We start from the raw sequence: 7,301 nt of genomic DNA on the forward strand, positions 1-7,301 counted from the left end.
TTCTCTTGTCTAGTTTTGGCTTTTCATAGAAACATTGAGTTTCTTGTCCTGATAACATTATCAGCAGGACTTCTTGGATGATGATATACCGATGGAGGATCACTGATGTGTTGGGAATCTGCCTCTGCCTCACCACATTGAGCCTTTTATCTAGCAGCCGCATTTTAAAGCTCTCAAAACAGAGATGCCACTTTTCTAAATTATGCATGTGTTTTACCTCTATAGTTGCTGTTCATTTGATCTCACGTTTAACTGGTTATTAGATTTTGTATGGGATTTCATAGTTACATTTGTTACCAGCCCAATTTAATAACTACATATAATTTAAAATTGAGTAATTTATTAGGCATACATACCTACATACAAATGTTAATTTTCACCTTTTTTCCACTTTTATACCTCTTCTTTATCTGATTGCTTTCCTATCAAATATAAATTAGGTAAATATAAATAATAGTGGAATATCAAATATAAAGAATAGGGAGAGAGTACAAAACTGAACGGAAGTGCTGACAGCTAACATTCTTTTTTTACCTTTTAGTTTTGGGGGTACATGTGAAGGTTTGTTACGTAGGTAAACTTGTGTCATGGGGGTTTGTTATACAGACTATTTCCTCACCCAGGTATTAAGCCCAGTACCCAGTTGTTATTTCTTTCTGCTTCTCACCCTCCTCCCACCCTCCACCCTCAGGTAGACCCCAGTATCTGTTGTTCCCCTCTTTGTGTCCATGTGTTCTTATTTAGCTCCCATTTATAAGTGAGAACATGTGGTGTTTGGTTTTCTGTTCCTGTCTTAGTTTGCTTAGGATAATGGCCTCCAGTTCCATCCATGTTCCCGCAAAAGACATGATCTCATTCTTTTTTATGGCTGCATAGTATTCCATGGTGTACGTGTACCACATTTTCTTTATCCAGTCTGTCCTTGATGGGCATTTAGGTTGACTCCATGTCTTTTCTATTGTAAACAGTGCCACAGTGAACATTTGCATGCATGTGTCTTTATGGGAGAATGCTTTATATTCCTCTTAGTGTATATACCCAGTGATGGGATGGCTGGGTCCAACGCTACTTCGGCTTTTAGCTCTTTGAGGAATCTCCACACTGCTTTCCACTATAGCTGAACTGATTTACACTCCCACCAACAGTGTATAAGCTTTCCATTTTTTCCTGCAACCTCAGCAGCGTCGGTTTTTTGACTTTTTAATAATGACACATAACATTCTTATGGGATTCTCTGTAGGGCTTGTATGTCAAATCCAGCCCATTGCCCAGTTTTGTAAATAAAGATTTATTGGAACACAGCTTTCCTCCTTTGCTGACAAATTGTCTACAGCTACTTTCCCAGTGCAGGAGCAGCTAAGCAGGGGTGGCAGAGAGCAAACGTCCCCAAAGCCGAAAATGCCTGGCTCCTTCTGGGAGATTTGCTGACCCCTGATCTTTGCCAAAAATAGATACATTTGCTGCAGTTTTTCCTTTATTTTAGGTGACACATAACTGTACATATTTATGGAGAGATTTTTGTTTTGAAATGAATTTTCGCTCTTGTCGCCCAGGCTGGAGTACAGTGGTGTAATCTTGGCTCACTGCAACCTCTGCCTCCCAGGTTCAAGCGATTGTCCTGCCTCAGCCTCTTGAGTAGCTGGGATGACAGGCGCGCCACCATGCCTGGCTAATTTTGTATTTTTAGTAGAGATGGGGTTTCTCCATGTTGGTCAGGCCGGTCTTGAACTCCCGACCTCAGGTGATCCACCCACCTCGGCCTCCCAAAGTGCTGGGATTACAGACGTGAGCCACTGCGCCCGGCCCGAGTGATATTTTGATTCCTGTATACAATGTGTCATGATCAAATCAGGGGACTTAGCATATTCATCACCCCAAACATTTGCGTTGTGAACACTCTGTCCTCCCTTCTAGCTTTTTGAGAGTGGACAATAAGTTATAGTTCACCATATTCACCTGCAGTGCTGCAGAACACCTGCACCCATTTCTCCCTTCTACCTGTAATCTTAGCACCCATGAGCCATCCTCTCCCCCCTCCTCTCCCCCCTCCTCTCCCCCCTCCTCTCCCCCCTCCTCTCCCCCCTCCTCTCCCCCCTCCTCTCCCCCCTCCTCTCCCCCCCCCACTCCCCCCCACTCCCCCCCACTCCCCCCCCACTCCCCTCTCCCTCCTCTCCCCCCCCGCCTCCCCCAACTCCCCTATCCTCTAATACCCACAATTACATCCCCTACTTCCATAGTCCCATTTGCTCAATTTAACTCCCACATATGAGTAAAATACATTCCGTATTTAGTTTCCCATGCCTGGTTTATTTTGCTTCACACAATGAACTACAGGCTGTAGCTCACATGAAGAGCTAGAGGCTCATCCGTGTTGTCACAAATGGCAGGATTTTTTGAAGGCTGAATCATGTTCCCTTGTGGGTGTATACCACGTTTTCTTGATTCGTTTGTTGATGGACAGTTAGGTAGATTACATATCTTAGCTATCGTGAATAGTGGGGTGGTAAACATGAGAGTGCAGACATACCTTTGATATACTTCGGGTAAATCACCAGATCGCTGGATCATAGGGTATTAATCTATTTTCAGTTTTTTGAGACACCTCTACACTGTTTTCCATAATGGCTGTGCTAATTTACATTTCCACCGACAGTGGAAAGGAGTTTCTTTCTCTGCATCCTTGCCAGCATTTATTTTTCATCTTTTTTGATAATACCCATTCCAACTAGAGGGAAATGCAAATCAAAACCACAGTGAGATTGTGATGATGAGTAATGTTGAATCTTTTTTCATATCTGTTGGTCATTTGGATGTCTTTTGAGAAATGTCTGTTCAGGTTTTTACCCACTTCTTAAATGGATTACTTGGAGTTTTGCTATACAGTTGTTTGAGTTCTTCGTGTATTCTGGGTATTAGTTCCTTGCCAGATCATTATTTTGCAAATATTTTCTCCCATTCTGCGGGGTTTTTTTGGGAGGGGGGACAGAGTCTTGTTCTGTCACCAGGCTGGAGTGCGGTGGCGCCATCTCAGCTCACTGTAACCTCCAACTCCCTAGTTCAAGTGATTCTGCTGCCTCAGCCTCCCCAGTAGCTGGGATTTCAGGCACGTGCCACCACACCCAGCTAATTTTTGTATTTTTAGTAGAGACGGAGTTTCACCATGTTGGCCAGGATGGTCTCGATCTCCTGACCTCATGATCCACCTGCCTTGGCCTCCCAAAGTGCTGGGGTTACAGGCCTGAGCCACTGTGCCCAGCCAGGTTGTCTCTTTACTCTTGGACTATTTCCTTTGCTGTACAGAAGCTCTTTAGTTGGATGTACTCTTATTGGTCTATTTTTGCTTTTGTTGCCTGTCCTTTTGAAGTCTTAGCTGCAAAATATTTGCCTTGACTTGTATTCAGAAGAGCTTTCCCTATGTTTTCTTCTGGTAGTTTTATTATTTCAAGTCTTATGTTTAAGTACTTTATCTTGAGTTGATTTTTGTATATGGTGAGAGACAGGGGTCTAATTTAATTCTGCATATGGTTATCCCGTTTTCTCAGTACCACTTAGTGAACACAGTGTACTTTCCCTAATCTTGGTGCCTTTGAAAATGAGTTGGATGAGTTCATGCTCTTTGTAGGAACATGGATGAAGCTGGAAACCATCATTCTGAGCAAACTATCGCAAGGACAGAAAACCAAACACCACATGTTCTCACTCATAGGTGGGAATTGAACAATGAGAATACTTGGACACGGGGCGGGGAACATCACACACTGGGGCCTGTCCTAGGGTGTGGGGCTGGGGGAGGGATAGCATTAGGAGAAATACCTAATGCAAACGATGAGTTAATGGGTGCAGCAAACCAACATGGCACATGTATACCTGTGTAACAAACCTGCACGTTGTGCACATGTACCCTAGAACTTAAAGTATTAAAAAAACTTAAATATTAAAATATTCTAACAAGTCCTGAAAAATACATTAAAAAAGAAAGAGTTGGCTATAAATATATGGATTTCTGAATTATCTATTCTGTTGGTCTATGTCTGTTTTCATGACAGTGCCATGCTGTTTTGGTTACTATAGCTTTGTGAAGTCAGGTAATATGCCTCCAGCTTTCTTTTTGCTCAAAATTGTTTGGGCTATTTGGGATCTTTTGTGGTTCTATACAAATATTAGGATTGTTTTTCTATTTCTGTGAAGAATGTCGTTGATGTTTTGATAGGGATTGCATTGAATCTGTAGATTGCTTTGGGTAGGATGGCCATTTTAACAACATTGTTCTAATCCGTGAACATTAGATGTCTCCATTTTTATCTATCCTCTTCAATTTTTTTCAGTATTCTGTGGTTTTTACTATAGATATTTCTTAGCTCCTTAGTTAAATTTATTTCTAGGTACTTTTTTGTAGCTATTATAACGGACATTGCTTTCTTTTTCAGCTAGTTCATTATTAGTGTTTAGAAATGCTGTTTTTATGTTGAGTTTTGCATCATACTGAGTTCATTTATTATATAAAAACTTGCATCATACTGAAAAATTTATCCAAAAATCAACATTTTTGTATGTTGATTCTGCAACTTTACTGAATTCCTTTATCAGTTCTCTGTCTTTTGGTGGGGTCTGTAGGCTTTTCTAAATGAAAGATTATATTGCCTATAAACATGAACAATCTGACTTCTTCAATTTTGATGCCCTTTGTTTCTTTTTCTTCCCTAATTGCTCTGGCTAAGACTTCCAGTACTGTGTTAAATAGGAGTGGCGGAAGTGGGCACCCTGTGTGCCAGTTCTTAGAGGAAAGGCTTTCTTCTTTTCCACATTCAATATAATGCTAGCTGTGGGTTTGTCATACATGGCCTTTATTGTTCTGAGTTATGTTTCTTCTGCGTCTTATCATAAAGGGATGTTGAATTTTTTTTTCTTTGTTCATCTTTTCTTATACTTTAAGTTCTAGGGTACATGTGCACAACGTGCAGGTTTGTTACATATGTATACATGTGCCCTGTTGGTGTGCTGCACCCATTAACTCGTCATTTACATTAGGTATATCTCCTAATGCTCCCTCCCCCACTACAGTCCCCGGTGTGTGATGTTCCCCTTCCTGTGTCCGAGTGTTCTCATTGTTCAGTTCCCACCTATGAGTGAGAACATGCAGTGTTTGGTTTTTCATCCTTGCGATGGTTTGCTCAGAATGATGATTTCCAGCTTCATCCATGTCCCTACAAAGGACATGAACTCATCCTTTTTTATGGCTGCATAGTATTCCATGGTGTATATGTACCACATTTTCTTAATCCAGTCTATCATTGATGGACATTTGGGTTGGTTCCAAGTCTTTGCTATTGTGAATAGTGCCACAATAAACATATGTGTGCACGTGTCTTTATAGCAACATGATTTATAATCCTTTAGGTATATACCCAGTAATGGGATGGCTGGGTCAAATGGTATTTCTAGTTCTAGATCCCTGAGGAATCACCACACTGACTTCCACAGTGGTTGAACTAGTTTACAGTCCCACCAACAGCGTAAAAATGTTTCTATTTCTCCACATCCTCTCTAGCACCTGTTGTTTCCTGACTTTTTAATGATCACCATTCTAACTGGTGTGGGATGGTGTCTCATTGTGGTTTTGATTTGCATTTCTCTGATGGCCAGTGATGATGAGCATTTTTTCATGTGTCTGTTGGCTACATAAATATCTTCTTTTGAGAAGTGTCTGTTCATATCCTTTGCCCACTTTTTGATGGTGTTGTTTTTTTTCTTGTAAATGTTGAATTTTATCAAATGCTTTTTCTGCATGTCTTGATGATCGTGTGGTTTTTGTCCTTCAGTCTGCTGATGAACCACCCTTGCATCCTTGAGATGAATCCCACTTGATCATGGGGAATGATCTTTTTGATGTGTTCTTAGATTTGGTTGGCTAGAATTTTGTCAAAGATTTTTGTATCTATGTTCATGAGAGACGTTGGCCTGTAGTTTTCTTTTTTGTGTGTCCTTTTCTGGTTTCGGTATCAGGACAATGCTTGGCTCATAGAATGAGGAAGAATTCCCTCCCCTTCAATTCTCGGAATAGTTTGAGAAGAATTGGTATAAGTTCTGTAAAAGTTTAAAAGGTAGCTGGGCATGGTGGCTCATACCTGTAATCCCAGCACTCTGGGAAGCCAAGGTGGACAGATTACTTGAGGACAGGAGTTCGAGACCAGCCTAGCCAACATGGTAAAACCCCATCTCTACCAAAAATACCAAAATACCAAAAATTCTGGTTAAAATACCAAAAAAATAGCTGGGTGTGGTGGCTGGCACCCGTAATTCCAGCTACTTGGGAGGTTGAGGCAGGAGGATCACTTGAGCCCAGAAGGCAGCAGTTGTAGTGAGCTGAGATTGCACCACTGCAGTCCAGCCTGGGTGACAGAGCAACACTCTATCTCAAAAAAAAAAATTAATTTGAAGTATATCTAGTCCTGGTTTGTAAAGTGTTTCTGTTGATACTATTTATACATCCATTGAAGCTATATATTTTTTTATTCTCTGAATGTTGAAGGTAGAGAGCAGGAAGTACTATCTACTCTTACAAATGGTTTTATCATAATCAAAATAATCAAAACAACCATGGTAGCATACACACACAAAGAAAACATCTTTTCCTGGAGGGTAGGTAGGTTAATGAAAACCTTGCCTCTTTTAATGAAATTAAGTAGGAATTCCAAAGATTGGATTAGATTTATCTTATCTCAGTCCTGAATTTCAGACATTCTAAAATTATAAAAATACAAGAAACCAGGTGTGGTGGTGTGCACCTGTAGTCCCAGCTACTTGGGGAGTCTGAGGCAGGAAGATCACTTGAGCCCAGGAGTTCAAGGCTATATGGTGAGCTATGATAGTCACCACACTCCAGCCTGAGGGACAGAGTGAGACACTGTTTCTAAAAATATATATGAGGCCGGATGTGGTGGCTCACGCCTGTAATCCCAGCACTTTGGGAGGCCGAGGCAGGTGGGCCACAAGGTCAGGAGTTCGAGACCAGTCTGGCCAACCTAGTGAAACCCTGTCTCTACTAAAAATACAAAAAATTAGCCGGGCATGGTGACAGGTGCCTGTAATCCCAGCTACTCGGGAGGCTGAGACAGGAGAATTGCTTGAACCCGGGAGGTGGAGGTTGCAGTGAGTTGAGATTGTGCCACTATACTCCAGCCCGGGTGACAATGCAAGCCTTCGTCTCAAAATATATGTGTGTATATATATATATATATACATATATATATATACATATATATATACACACACTTTAGCCTCACCTGCAGATTGACAAATTG

Source organism: Pan troglodytes, chromosome 20 (genome assembly GCF_028858775.2).
Source record: "Pan troglodytes isolate AG18354 chromosome 20, NHGRI_mPanTro3-v2.0_pri, whole genome shotgun sequence".
NCBI classification, from domain to species: Eukaryota; Metazoa; Chordata; class Mammalia; order Primates; family Hominidae; genus Pan; species Pan troglodytes.